Genomic DNA, 16,097 nt, shown 5'->3' on the forward strand with positions numbered 1-16,097 from the left:
CTACTTGATCAATGCACCGACGCTCTTGAAGTGATCGTCGGTTTAACTGGTGCGTGTAAGCTCATAAACCCCCCGAAAAATGGAGTCTCTGGACAACTGCACCGACACTCATTTTTCATCATCACCGGTTCAACCGGTGTCCCTCTGTGTCTGACTTCGCTTCAGTCATTGCACCGACGTATGTCTTTTCTTCATCGCCGGTTTAACCGGTGCAAAACCCTAGCCTCAGCTTCTGGGTCCATTGCACCGACGCCTTCACTCTGCTCTTCGTCGGTTCATCCGGTGCATGCTGCTGCCTTGGTCTTCTCTGAGCCCATTGCACTGATGAGTGTAATTTGCCCAGCGCCGGTTCAACCGGTGATAGCAAATTGCCTCTGTCTTGGTCCTTTCGACCTGATTTCTTCGGGGTTTTGTATCTCTTCATCCCTTGGACCTATAAACCTGATAATGATCATCTTAACACATATATTAGTCCAAGTGTTGTGTGTGTCATCAATCGCCAAAACATTATATTGAAATATGGCATGAGAGGCCATTTTCGCTACAATCGCCGGGAAAGATTTCGGGGAAACAGGATCTTAGACAGAGCGGATTTGGAATGATTTGAGCTCAACATCGAAATGATTTTGAAAAAATTATTTTTAGCGAGTAATTTATTTGGGTCAATTTTCGAGATATTACACCATGGGAGCACTAGAAGCCCACCACTACACCTCGGCGCCGCTGGCCGTCGCCGGCCTCGCGTTACTGGCACTCTGCTCGTACTACCTGCTCGTCGTCGCCGGCCACCACCGCAGAGTCAGCAAGCCGGGGAAGCGGTACCCGCCCGTGGTGGGCACGGTGTTCCACCAGCTGTACCACGTCCGGCGGCTGCACGACTACCTCACGGACCTGTTTCGGGAGCGCAAGACCTTCCAGCTGCTGGCGCCGGCCGGGCGGCGCCAGATCTACACGTCCGACCCGGCCGTCATGGAGCACATCCTCCGGACCAACTTCACCAACTACGGCAAGGTGAGCGCAGCAAATTAAAGCTCTAGTACTCGTATTTGATTAAGCTATATGGTGCTTTCTCTTCTAGCTGCATGTTTATTAGTGGTGTAATTAACTATCTGTGTGACCGTAAGAGCAACTCCAGCGGTTCCTTTAAACAAACTCTCATCTTAAATTTAGAGGGTAGGATAAAAAAATCGCGCTCCTGTAGATCCTCTACTAAAACCCTCATTTTGAGGAGGTTTTCAAGTCTCTTCCTCCACTCTCTATCCACCGACAGATGGATCCCACAATTTAGATTAAAAGAAGAAGGTGAAATTTAGAGACCACTACTAGAGTTGACATTAAAAAACTAGCTCTCAAAAAAAATAGATGGACTCCTTACTCAAGAAATAGAAGATCTGATTCGAGGGCTATTGTTGGAGATGCTTTGGACGTTATTTGTCCCATACCCATACCTTGAAACAATGGGCCGTAGTATGGGAAGGTTAGTTGTTGCCTGATCAGTGACCACGAAGTATAGTCGATCATCAGGGCGTCTCCAGCAGTTGACTATTTGGCCAGCTATTTGATTTTTTCCAATCGATGCATGAACAGTTGCCGCACAGTGGCAGCTAGTGCTTCCTTCGTCGTTAGCTCGCACACTCGCCGATGCTTCTCGCTCTCACATGCGCCCTTCCCAAGCGCCTGGTGCCCTCCTCTCTCTCTCCCCTCCAAATCGCTGGCCCAAATCGCCAGACCGCTGTAGACGCCCTCAGATCCCAAATCGTTCTTGTGCCTGACTGCCCGAGGAAGGGGGAAAATTGCAGGTGACATGTAGTGTTGCATGGCTCCGTAGAAAGCATCCATGACTCTATTTCGACCCTAGATTTAGATTTTAGTAGTATCTTCGTTCCCAACCACGTCCCTGCTTTCTGCTCCCCCAGCGATGTGAAAAACTCCGAGACCCCGACAACGCAGGATCGATTTGCTTGCTCAAGGGGCCAAACTGTAACGTTCTCCTTACCACGACATCTCCTCACGACAAAGAGACCGAGAGCATCTCTTTTGTTTACGGGCCTCTAGAAAACGGCCCACCTAAACAAAAGACTAAGAGACTCTCTTTCGTGTGGACCTGTAATGGGCCTTCCAATCGTAGACAAAGCTAGTTTCCGGAATTCCTCGCGTGTGAAGTGTTAGCAATCGCGAGAGTTCTTCAAGCTACAGTGTAGAGAGGCGACTTCCAGGTGATTCGTGGATCTCCTCCACCGAGGCGAGCGCGGAGCGAGCTCTTCGACGCCGTGCGGCCCCGTTGGGTGAGCTCTGCGGTGGGGCGTGCCTCCGTGCGGAGTAAGCCCAGCGGCGGTGCGCGGCTCCTAGTGGAGGAAGCTCGGCTCGAGCGTCTTCTGCATGGGGTCGGCGGCGGCTGGGCGGGGTCCATTTGGGCCTTGGCCGGTGGTGCCTCGCGGTGCTTGAGGGCGAGCTCTGCAGCGTCGTCTCTGGTGAGAGGATTGTTTATACCTATGTTTGTAGGTTTAGCTGTTACATGTACTTATCTACGCTTAGTGCATAGATCTACTGTTACCAAAGGGTTGGTTTACCTCTCGGTGAGCCATGTGCCGGGAGTCTTTTGTCTCCTCTAGATTTTTTCTGGTGTTGTCTATATTGGCGGTGGTTGGGGTCTGCTGCTGGTCGTTGTCTGCATGGAGCATGATGATGGCGTCATATGCGGAGGATTCATCACCGGCGATGATTTCTTCGATACTTTCTTATGCGTTGGTGGTCGAATTTTCTGTGCGTTTCTTTACGCTGTCCATGCCCATGCAACCAGTGTCAGCGGTGGCCTCATACCTGCTGATATGGGAGCTGGAGTCCAGAGGATTATTTTGTCCCTCCAAGGTACTTCTGATGACTGCGAGGTTGGCAGAAACTGCCTTGTGAGGTTTGTGTCCCCCTTTGCGGGTTTGCTCGTCGACTGGGGTTGGACGGTGGGGCGACCGGTGTCTGATCCTGGTGACGACGAAGAGATGGCTTGCCATTTGTTAGGGCGTTCAACGGATCAAAGGCAAGAGCCACTGATGGGCCTTTCAAAATTTACGGACTCTTCATCAATTCGGGATGCGACTGCTAGCTCCATTCTGGGTTATCTTCTCTATTGCGGGAGACGGAGAAGAACCGGATTGCGGCAACGTTGGTCGGCGATGCTGAAGCTTGCTGGGTGCTCCTTTCAAGAGCTTATATGTAAATTATCTTGTACTTTGGGGTGCCCTTTCAGGGGGCTGGATGTAAAATGTTATCAATAAAGTCCAACACTTTTTCTCAAAAAAAAGGAATTCCTCGCGTGTTTGCCGCTGATGATGGCGCGTAGCCGCGTACCTCATTCTCATCTCAACGGCCGGCCGGGCGCAGGGCGCGTACAACTACGAGAACATGACCGACCTGCTCGGCGACGGCATCTTCGCCGTGGACGGCGACAAGTGGCGGCAGCAGCGGAAGATGGCCAGCTACGACTTCTCCACGCGGGCGCTCCGCGACTTCAGCGGCGCCGTCTTCAAGCAGAACGCCGTCAGGCTCGCCGGCGTCGTCTCCGGCGCCGCGGCGGCCGGGCGGCCCGTGGAGTTCCAGGGCCTCGCGCTCAAGGCGACCATGGACTCCTGTTGGTGATATGCCCAAGAGCCCATCATCACAATACGATTTAAAGGCCCAAAAGGATATTGATCCAAGAGAGATTAGAGTTACTAATGGGCCTATGAGATAGAAGCCCATTAGTACGCCCTATATATACGAGGGAGGGGCTAGGGGCGATACCCGGTGAGCCGCGCCACCTCCTAGCCGCCGCCCCTCCCTCTCTCTCTCGGCTGCCGCCCTTGCCGTGCGTGCGGTGCTAGCACACCGACGCCCGGCGTTTCATTCCCGTACGTGTGGACTCCGTGGAGGCGCTGCTGCGACTGCTGCGCTGATCAGCTGCTGGGATCAAGTACGAGGAGCTCGGTTCGTGGGACGTGATCGACTACTTCCTCTACATCGACGCGCGACTTCTTCCGCTTCCCTGCGCGTGTAGTGGTAACGATCTATGATCTTCTACACGCAAGTATCTTGGGTATATGCGGTAGTGATGCTAGCGTAGCCTACCCGTTTCCCAACAGTCGTACCAGAGCCATCTTGCGTAGTTTTTGGTCTGGATCTTTTGCATATAGGTGATATGTTGTTGTAGTAGATTGGATCTATTACTTTTGCACGGTTTGATTAGATCAATTGGTCATAAGGGGTTAAAACTGGAGCGAGTTGATTGCGCGGCATGTGACAAAAGATTAGTTTGTGTTCTTTCTCTGTTATGCATACGACATGTCCCTACCGGCTGGAATCACCATTGGGACTAACTGTGTGCATAGTCAGCAGATTGAACCAACAGATCGAGGTCATGTGTAGATGTAGTCTTCTCAAGTGCAAAGTTTGCACGGTCAATGTGATTGACCTAGTGAAAATTGAGGCATTATGAATGGCTCGGATTTGAGGTGATGCGATCACTCTGATGAGATTTTCATAGGGATTCCATAGATGCGATCTGTGTAATTCCGTGAGGTTTTCATAGGGACCGCCGTTGCTTTCTCGCTGTAGCGGCTTCCCAAGCGCTACTTTGGTAGAACACGTCGTATGCCTAACTTGCTTTTGCAGGGTGTGATGTGAATGGTATGGCCTCAATGTCATGTGATGATGTATGTGATGATTTGTGTGGCCTGCGTGTCGCAAGTTAACACAACCGGGTTGAGGTTGCACCATTATTGTATAACGACCTGCGTGTCGACTTGTGATGTTTGAATCCTCATGTAATTATTTCACTAGCTATTAGATCTAGTAGCTTAGTATCTTTTCATGGAGGCTTCAATCATGATGGCGATGATGATCACCACAAGACAGGACGGATGGCAATGGAGGTCACCTTGGAGCCATGGCGATGGAGCCCATTGTGATGCAAGAGGCCATACTATTCACAATATAATATGATTATATGCTTGTGATGTTTATTTTCCTGTCATACTATTATTTCATGCTTTTACATATGGTGGATGCTTTAATCATGATAGAATAGCTTCCCTCAGAAAAGGTTGAGTTTTTTATGCCTTTTACCAATATCTGCACCTATAAATTTTGATCGTTGTGTGGTAGGTTTACCAAAGTAGAGTACCCTCAGCTATCACTTTTGTATAGGATGGATGTCGCACATTCACAAGCATAGTATTGGTTTACTCAGCAAAGCTATCAAAACAGTTTTGGGCTTTAAGGCACAGGGTTGGGGCCGGGGCATTGGATGCCACCCAACAAACAAGAGTCGCATAGAGATGTGATTAGTAATTTGTTGCTTACCTGTATCACTACTTTTCTAGCCGTGATGCTAAAGCTCACTAGGATTTTAGTGATTATGGATCTTGAACCACTATATGTCATTAGAGGGAAGATGACTTTGATATAGTAGGTTGTCTTTTGTTAAATCAGTTAATGAAAGTCTTTTACATAAACTTAGTGCTGAAATCTTGCTTTACTTTAATGTTGTAGATCATGTCTGCCAGTAACAATTCCGCTTTCAATTTGTGTTCTGTTCTTGAGAAAGAAAAGTTGAATGGAACAAACTTTATTGATTGGTACCGCAACCTGAGAATTGTTCTCAGGCAAGAGAAAAAGGAGTATGTTCTTGAGCAGCCATATCCTGATGATCTCCCTGACAATGCAACTGCTGCTAATCGTAGAGCTTATGAGAAGCACTGCAATGACTCACTTGATGTCAGCTGTCTGATGCTCGCCACCATGTCCCCTGATCTGCAGAAGCAGTATGAGCATGCGGATGCTCATACCATGATCGAGGGGCTGAGTGGGATGTTTCAGAACCAAGCCAGGACTGAGAGGTTCAATATCTCAAAGTCCTTGTTTGCGTGCAAGCTGACAGAAGGTGGCCCGGTCAGTCCTCATGTGATCAAAATGATTGGTTACATTGAGACTTTGGACAGACTTGGTTCTGAACTTCACCAAGACTTGGCTACTGATGTTATTCTCCAGTCGCTCCCGGCGAGCTATGAGCCTTTTATCATGAACTTTCAGATGAATGGCTTGGATAAAACATTGAGTGAGTTGCATGGGATGCTAAAAACAGCAGAGGAGAGCATTAATAAGAATCCCAATCATGTGATGATGATTCAGAAGGGGAACAAAAAGAGGAAGCGTTGGACGCCTCCTAATCCCAAAGGTAAAGGCAAGGAAAAGAGTTTCGGTGGTGAGTCCTCGGGCTCTAAGCTAAAGCCAGCACCTAAGGCCAAATCTGGCGCTACTTCTGAGGATGAATGCTTCCACTGTCATGAAAAGGGACATTGGTCTAGGAACTGCAAGAAGTACTTGGAAGAAAAGAAGAAGAAGAAGGGAAGTGAGACTTCCACTTCAGGTATAAATGTTATAGAAATAAATATTGCATTATCTTCTAGTGAATCATGGGTATTTGATACTGGATCGATGATTCACACTTGCAAATCGTTGCAGGGTCTAAGTGAGACTAGAAGATTTGCAAGAGGCGAGTTGGACGTTCGTGTCGGCAACGGCGCAAAGGTTGCGGTGTTGGCAGTCGGCACCTACTACTTGTCTCTACCCTCCGGATTAGTTTTGGAATTAAATAATTGTTATTGCATTCCTGCTTTGAGCAAGAACATTATTTCTTCTTCATGTTTGGAAGAAGTTGGTGATTTTAAGATTGTAATAGAGAACAAACGTTGTTCTATTTTTTGCAATGGTATTTTTTATGCTCATTGTCCATTGGTGAATGGATTATATGTTCTTGATCTTGAGGATAAATCTGTCTGTAACATTAATACTAAGAGGCTTAGACCAAATGATTTGAATCCCACTTTTATTTGGCATTGTCGCTTAGGTCATATAAATGAGAAGCGCATTGAACAACTCCATAAAGATGGATTGTTAAGCTCATTTGATTTTGAATCATTTGACACATGTGAGTCTTGTTTGCTTGGAAAGATGACCAAAGCGCCTTTCGCTGGTCATAGTGAAAGGGCGAGTGACTTGTTGGGACTTGTACATACCGATGTATGTGGACCAATGAGCTCAATAGCCAGAGGTGGTTTTCAGTACTTTATTACTTTCACTGATGACTTTAGTAGATATGGCTATATCTACTTAATGAGGCACAAGTCTGAATCATTTGAAAAGTTCAAAGAATTTTAGAATGAAGTACAAAATCAATTAGGCAAGACAATTAAATTTCTGCGATCTGATCGTGGAGGAGAATATTTAAGCCTTGAATTTGGTGATCATTTGAAGCAATGTGGAATTATTCCGCAGCTAACTCCGCCCGGAACGCCTCAATGGAATGGGGTATCCGAACGGAGGAACCGAACCTTGTTGGACATGGTTAGGTCCATGATGAGCCAAGCTGATCTTCCATTGTTATTTTGGGGTTATGCTCTTGAAACTACAGCATTCACACTGAATAGGGTTCCAAGTAAGTCTGTTGAGAAGACACCATATGAGATATGGACTGGGAAGCGTCCCGGATTATCTTTTCTCAAAGTTTGGGGATGTGAGGCTTATGTCAAACGTTTGATGTCAGATAAGCTCACTCCAAAGTCAGACAAATGCTTCTTTGTGGGGTATCCTAGGGAAACCAAAGGATATTATTTTACAATAAGGCGGAAGGTAAAGTGTTTGTCGCTCGTAATGATGTTTTCTTAGAAAATGAGTTTCTCTCAAAAGGATTTAGTGGGAGCAAGGTGCAACTTGAAGAAATTCAGGAAACACCCGAAACTGTTTCAGCAACCACTGAACATCCACGGGATGTGCAAGATGTTGCACAACCCGTAGTTGAGGCACCAGCCCCACGAAGGTCTATAAGGGTACGTCGCGCTACTGACAAGCTCAACCTCCTTATTACGGAGGAGCGCCACGTATTATTGATCGAAAATGATGAGCCCTTGACCTACAAAGAAGCAATTATGGGACCCGACTCCGACAAATGGCTTGAAGCCATGGAATCCGAGCTAAAATCCATGCATGATAATCAAGTTTGGAACTTGGTCGATCAAATTGACAGTGTGAGACCTGTCGACTGTAAGTGGATTTTTAAGAAAAAATCAGACATGGATGGAAATGTTCACATCTATAAGGCGTGATTGGTGGCGAAAGATTTCCGACAAATTCAAGGTGTTGACTATGAGGAAACCTTTTCGCCCGTCGCAATGCTAAAGTCTGTTCGGATTCTCCTAGCAATTGCCGCATATTATGACTATGAGATATGGCAAATGGATGTCAAAACCGCTTTCATTAATGGACATCTAAGTGAGGATGTGTATATGACACAGCCTGAAGGTTTTGTCGATCCTAAAAATACTGGGAAAATATGTAAGCTTCAGAGGTCCATCTATGAATTGAAGCAAGCATCTCGGAGTTGGAATATTCGTTTTGATGAAGTAGTTAAAGGGTTTGGCTTCATCAAGAATGAAGATGAGCCTTGTGTTTACAAAAAGGCTAGTGGGAGCGCACTTGTGTTTCTGGTCCTATATGTGGATGACATATTACTGATCGGAAATGATATTCCAATGCTTGAAGCCGTTAAAACCTCATTGAAAAAGAGTTTTTCGATGAAGGATTTAAGAGAGGTGGCTTATATTCTGGGTATTAGGATCTATAGAGATAGATCAAAAAGGCTAATTGGATTAAGCCAAGACACGTACATTGACAAGATATTGAATCGGTTCAATATGCAAGATTCCAAGAAAGGTTTCTTACCAATGTCACATGGCATTACTCTAAGCAAGAGTCAGTGTGCTACGACACCTGATGAGCAAAAGAGGATGAGTACGATTCCTTATGCTTCAGCCATAGGGTCGATCATGTATGCTATGCTTTGCACGCGCCCAGATATTTCCTTTGCTCTAAGTGTTACGAGCAGGTATCAGTCAGATTTCGGTGAAGCTCACTGGACAATTGTAAAGAGTATCCTTAAGTACTTGAGAAGAACTAAGGATATGTTCCTAATATTTGGAGGCGAAGATGAGCTCCTTGTAAAGGGTTACACCGATGCTAGTTTTCAAACAGACAAAGATGACTCCAAATCGCAATCCGGTTTTGTTTTCTGCCTCAATGGTGGGGCAGTGAGCTGGAAGAGTTCCAAGCAAGATACGGTGACTGATTCGACGACAGAGGCCGAGTATATTGCAGCTTCCGAAGCTGCAAAAGAAGCTGTTTGGATCAGAAAGTTTGTTTCCGACTTGGGTGTTGTTCCTAGTGCGTCCAGTCTAGTGGACCTCTATTGTGATAATAGTGGTGCCGTTGCACTAGCAAAGGAGCCTAGAACAACTAAGAAGTCCAGACATATACTGCGGAAGTATCACCTCATCCGTAACTTTGTTGAGAGAGGTGATGTGAAGGTTTGCAAGGTGCACACGGATTCAAACGTTGCTGATCCGTTGACGAAGCCTCTCCCACAACCAAAGCATGAGGCGCACATGAGATCTATGGGTATTAGATACTTACATCAGTGATTCTAGTGTGCGTGGGAGATTTTTGTGTCATGAGTATATTTATGTAATGATAAATAATTGTTATTTGTTCCATGGATGATTATTTTTACATTGATTATCAAGTATGTGACTTGTTCGTGAAACTTTTTGTTGACAATGATATGATTCTAAATTATCCCTAGTTTATGTCGTTGTGTGGGACAACAACGACGTTGAGACTAGCACATGCATTAATTGATGATCATGTTTCACGGATCATGGATATGGAGATACCGGATTAATGATGTGGACACATGTTGGTGAATATGGTGTTGGATTGACCCACTCCAAGGCAATGTTGGGATTGTTATTTTGTATGTGCCATCAGTTGTTCTTGAGTGTTATACCTACTGGATCCTTAGACCTGAGATCACCATTGTTTCTCACTGTGTGTAGTGGTGCATCTTGGGGCTACTAAACGCTACTCCGTGACTGGGTAGTTACAAAAGTAGCTTACAGGTGTGTCATGAAACATGGAATGGGATGTGAGCGGATCAAGATGGAATTTGCCCCTCCTAGATAATGGGAGAGATATCTCTAGGCCCCTCGAGATAGTTGGATTTGAAAATGCATGGCCATGCCAAAGTGATTAAAGAGTTAATCATGATGACTAAAGGTTAGTTATGAATAGAATCCACTATTAGATCGAGAGAATGGTCGAGCTATCACAAAGGTGGCACGCATCTCGCTTTGAGCTTGACTGGTATCGTGTGGCAATGGGATCGGTGTATGAGTATATCTAAGGTTCGGCCGATATGATCTTTATGTGTATTTGTGAGTCACTATGCCCTGCTAGGTGCCGCTATTGACTTGTGATTCGGAAATGATTTCCGATCACGACCACCTACACATGAACCTAACGGGTCACACACTTAAGGGGTTTGGAATGTTGGAAAGCTTGCATGTATGATTGTCTCTAGTGCAAGTGGGAGATTGTTGGTGATATGCCCAAGAGCCCATCATCACAATACGGTTTAAAGGCCCAAAAGGATATTGATCCAAGAGGGATTAGGGTTACTAATGGGCCTATGAGATAGAAGCCCATTAGTACGCCCTATATATATGAGGGAGGGGCTAGGGGGCGATACCCGGTGAGCCGCGCCACCTCCTAGCCGCCGCCCCTCCCTCTCTCTCTTGGCCGCCGCCCTTGCCGTGCGTGCGGTGCTAGCACACCGACGCCCGGCGTTTCATCCCCGTACGTGTGAACTCCGTGGAGGCGCTGCTGCAACTGCTGCGATGATCGGCTGCTGGGATCAAGTACGAGGAGCTCGGTTCGTGGAACGTGATCGACTACTTCCTCTACATCGACGCGCGACTTCTTCCGCTGCGCTGCGCGTCTAGTGGTAACGATCTATGATCTTCTACTCGCAAATATCTTGGGTATATGCGGTAGTGATGCTAGCGTAGCCTACCCGTTTCCCAACAACTCCATCTTCACCATCGCCTTCGGCCTGGACCTCGACACGCTGGGCGGCTCCGGCGAGGGCACCCGCTTCGCCGCGGCCTTCGACGACGCCAGCGAGTTCACGCTGCTCCGCTACGTCAACGCCTTCTGGAAGGCGATGAGGCTCCTCAACGTGGGATCCGAGGCGGCGCTCCGGGACCGGGTCAGGGTCGTCGACGAGTTCGTGTACAAGCTCATCCGCGACAGGTCGCAGGAGCTCTCTTGCAGCAATGCGGGACAGGATTCGAGGCAAGACATGCTGTCCAGGTTCATCCAAGCGGCGACGGACGAGTCCGGGACGGTGGACTACAAGTACCTGAGGGACATCATCCTGAACATAGTCATCGCCGGCAAGGACACGACGGCGGGAGCGCTCGCGTGGTTCCTCTACATGGCGTGCAAGCACCCGGAGGTCCAGGAGAAGGTCCGCGAGGAGGCCACGAGGGCCACCGGCGCCAGCGAGACGGCGACCGCGGAGGAGTTCGCGTAGAGCCTGACCGACGAGGCCCTGAACAAGATGCACTACCTGCACGCCGCCCTGACGGAGACGCTCAGGCTGTACCCGTCGGTTCCCCTGGTGAGAGCCCATGGCTCATTGCTAGTACTACATTCTTTTTGTGTGGACGTGTGCCCCAAAACTGCCATTGACTAACTGCCTGCAGGATAACAAGCAGTGCTTGGGCGACGACGTCCTGCCCGACGGTTCCAGCGTGAGCAAGGGGGACATCGTGTTCTACGTCCCGTACGCCAGGGGCCGGATGGAGTACCTGTGGGGCGCGGACGCCGAGGCGTTCCGCCCCGAGCGGTGGCTCGGCGGGGGAGGCGGCGGCGAGTTCCAGGAGCAGAGCCCGTTCAAGTTCACGGCGTTCCAGGCCGGGCCGAGGATATGCCTGGGCAAGGAGTTCGCGTACCGGCAGATGAAGTTGTTCGCGGCCGTGCTCCTCCGGTCCTTCGCGTTCCGCCTCCGCGACGGCGAGGGGGCGACCGTCGGCTACCGCACGCACCATGATCACGCTCCACATCGAGCGGGGGCTCCACCGGACGGCGACGGCGAGGTGAGCTGAGCTGGATGCCTGGCTAGCCCCTAGCCCGCCCGCCCGCCCGCGCCGGCCGGCCTGGGCGCGTCGCGGCATCAGGTCATAGCGTGCAACCAAGCGCGCGCGCCGCGTGTCCGCGTCGTCCGGTTGGGAGAAGTATGGTAACATGGCATGGGAATAATAAAAGTTGCGCGCGGTGGTGCCGTGGTACAGCCGTACAGGTCGGTGTTCCGCGCCATGCGCCCGTGCCTGAAAATATCGGACACTTATTAGCTTTTGTCTCACCTGAGCACACGTTGCTGGCCGTCCTTCATCAGATCACGTTTCGGGCGTTGGTGTTCATGGCGAGACGCGACGCACGGCATAGTCGCCTAGGACAGTGTCGAAACTGTCATCGTCGACCGACTGACAAATGGCACCGATCGAGACGCGTGCGCGCACTTGGATCAACTGTTCAACGTTCTTGCGTCACAGGAGCGCTACATGATAATTTGTATCCCGAACCCACTTGAAGTAGACAATTGAAGCCTGGCGGTAGTATTTAAGCCGGGAGAAACGGTAGATAATCCACCGAGACGCGTCTACCACCAGTACTACTAGCGATGCAAGCGCAAGCAGGCCTTATTTAGTTAGAAGGTGTAAAGTTTTTGAAAAAAATCTTTCTACATTTGAAGTAAACATAGACTAATCACAAAATTAATTACAAAACTCGTCTGTAAATCGCGAAACAAATCTAATGAGTCTAATTAATCCGTCATTAGAGGTTGTTAACTGTAGCATTACTGTAGCAATTTAGCATCTAGTTACGACCTAATTAGGTTTATTATATTCGTCTCGCGATTTACAGGCAAACTGTGCAATGCGTTTTTTATTTCGTCTAGATTTAAGTCTCCATGCAGGTGCCGGAAAAAAATTTTGAATTTTGAATTATGCAACTAAACAACAAGAGCCAAGTGGATCGAACGACGAGACAACGGCAGCACAACTACTTTATTTAATACTCTAAATTAGTGATAAAAAATATTAAAAATTTTCGTGAAATTTTTTTCAGCCCTAACCAAACACAGCCCTGGTAGACCGTAGACCAGTATGAGCGGCCGCTGGTCTAGCGCCTAGGTAGGCCATTACTTAAACCGGCCCTCATCAATTTCGTTAGATCGCGCTGGGTAACTAAACTAAATAAACTAGTCCGAAGTCGACGTGTCCATATATCTAAGGGATTTGTATAGAAACAAATTCGAATATTTCAAATATCCATCTTCCTATTCCTATTTATCCCTATCCCTACCCGTACCTGAGTACCTGACATCTCCACCTCAATCTGCATCCGGCATGCCCCGGCCCCGGCGGCCCGGCCTACCGGTCAGCTCCGGCGCTAGTCCGTCGCCACTGAGGCGGGGCTCACCCGAGCCATCGCCATCTCCGGCTCCGCGCCAAGGACGTATCGGGAATAAGAAATCAAGAGCCGGGAACACAGGGCACCACCGGTGGGTGTGGATCTGATGAAATGAAACCCCACGGCACAAGCTGATTCGGTGCCGCCTTGACTCGCCACCGAAATTCTCTCGCGTCACTGTGCCACGCTAGTGAGAGCAGGTAAGCTGACCACAGCGGAGGGAGCAAGAGCAAATTTGCTCTCTCCTTGTTTCCCACGCTCTTTCTGTCTACAGTGCCAAACAGTACATCTACAGTGCTAAATAGTGTATTTGCTCCTTCATTTCCTCCTTCCACTGTGGACGGTCTTATGGTCGCCGGTTTGCCTGCTGGGTCCGACGCGGTGGAGGGTGGAGAGAGAAGGCGACTCGCGATGCGCCCGCGGTAGCCGGCTGAGAAGCACTCCGTGCGCCTGCTATTGGTGGAGCTGGCTGCTGGGACTTAAATTTGGCGGGCCCTGCCACCATCGCAGCACTTCTTCTCGCCAGCAAGTGGGCGCGACCATAAAACTTGCTCTGAGACTACAGTAGCAGTACACTATACTAAATCGCATTATATTAAATGAGTCTAATTAGAACGTGATTAGACACTAAATTGTTACAGTAATGCTACAGTAACATGCTCTAATGATGGATTAATTAGGCTCATTAGATTCGCCTCGTAGTTTACAGACGAGAACTGTAATTAGTTTTGTGATTAGTCTACATTTAATACTTCAAATATTAAAGATTCTCTTAAAAATACAAAATACAAACTGATCTAAACAAACCCTAATAAGAAGCCCTAATGCTATCTAGACGTAGGATGCCGTGCTCACCGGCGCAGGAGCCAGGAGGGATCACGTTCGCGCCTTGGATACTCGCGCCACGCTGCCACGAGCTGAACAAGCCACTACCTTTTATTTTTCCCGCGGGAAAAAACAACTGACGAATGTGTCCAGGCGCTTTGCCATTTGCCAAGCTAGCGTACAAACCCGCTCGTCACGAGTCGCGCTTTTGGAGGTAGTTTGATCTAGACCTGGGCAAACGTCAGGGCCGGATTCGGATCGGGTAAAGGCCGGGTCACGGGTCGCATAGGACGGCCCGCGCCCGATCCGTATCTATCACCAGGTCGGGTCGGGTTGGCCCGTGCACCCTGCGCGGGCGTGTTGGGTCGGGTTTTTTGGCCTTTGGGTCGGGTTTTTCGGGTTGGGTCGGGTTTTGGGTCAAAAATCACGGTCCGTGCCCGGCCCGTTGATTGTTGCGGGTCAAAAAATACGGCCCGCGCCCACCCGCCACGTAGCTCGGGTCGGGTCGGGTCGGGTTTTTTTCGGCCGGGTTGAGTCGGGTTGTTCGGGTCGGGTGACCCATGGCTAGGTCTAGTTTGATCCTCGGGGAGCGGTGCTAAAGAAAAAGGGAAAGATTGGCCTTCTCGAGAGGGAGGCGCGCGCGCGCGAGGGCACAAACAAACCTACCGGTGCTCGTCGTGGGCGCGCCAGTGTCCGCGTCCTCGAAGGCGGCGCGTGGCTGTGCAGCTGCTGCCCGTGCCGGTGTGGCGGTATGCGTGCCGAACGAGCACCGGCACCGCATCCGCTTTTGGCGGCCCGCATCGCATGGGCGGGCGTGCATTTGGCAACCGAATATGCGGGTGTCTCGTCCTCCCCGTGCTTTCCTTTCCATTTCTTTTTCTCGCCTACGCCGCCGATGACGAGATGCTTGTTCCATGGCTCGCCGGCGGCGGCATCCTTCCATCCAGGGGCCAGAGCCAGGTGTGAGAAATGTGGGGTGATGCTATGATCCTGTTTGTTTCGGTTTTCGTCAGATACACTTAGATTATAAGTGAAGTAAATATTTTCTCACTTTTTACTTCTATAATTCAAATCTATGAAGCAGATTATCACAGAATTTAAAATAAACATCGTGTAATTGGATTGGATACCGGAACACATTGCTCATCCTCATATGCGTCACAGATCCTAGGTATTTTTTTTTCTTTTCTTACAATCGGAGCTTAGACCTTCACAGATCTTACTATATAAATATTTCCCATCATATTTTATCCCATCCTGTTACATTTTCTTTTCCTAAAGTTAAGAGTGGGAACATGTTTAAAAGGGTTGAATAGACTAAAATATCCAATCTATGCTTACCATAGCAATGCTAATATTTGGACACCAGTAAACTTCGTGTCTGTACCGCTGACTGAAGTGATGTGTTCGTTTCAAAAAGTACTGGGCGGAGTTTACACAGGCCATTTCCGTTTTCCTCCTCCAATCATGAGCAGCGGTGGAAATGGCGCGTTATTTGGTTCGCGCTATAATTGTAGCGCACTAGGAATAGTAACAACTTTGACCACTAATTACGGTGTCAAACAAAGTCAGTTTACAAAACTAACTTCAGAACCCCCGCGCTAGTGACCTTGAAGAATCCGCGTGATTAGAGAATGGGTATTGTAGCATCACTGTAGCTAATCATCGATTAATTATCGTCATTAGTTTTGTCGCGAAAAGTTACATCCATCTTTAAAAAGATTTTACAAATAGATTTCATTTAGTACTTCATGCATGCGAGATTATCTTCTTAAGAAACGTGCACGCTAGTTTTGTTGCCAAAAAAAAAAGCCCAAATCGCCACTCGTGCCGTGCCTCCCGACGCACGGAGGCTCGACGTGTGGCTCTAC

At 48.6% G+C, this 16,097-nt stretch overlaps 1 pseudogene; it reads left to right on the forward strand.

The window, feature by feature from the left end:
* The first annotated feature begins 684 nt into the window (after window positions 1–684).
* Window positions 685–12,027, forward strand: LOC120692370 (annotated as a pseudogene).
* The last annotated feature ends 4,070 nt before the right edge of the window (window positions 12,028–16,097 follow it).

The sequence above is a fragment of the Panicum virgatum genome, chromosome 9N (assembly GCF_016808335.1).
Source record: "Panicum virgatum strain AP13 chromosome 9N, P.virgatum_v5, whole genome shotgun sequence".
NCBI lineage: Eukaryota > Viridiplantae > Streptophyta > Magnoliopsida > Poales > Poaceae > Panicum > Panicum virgatum.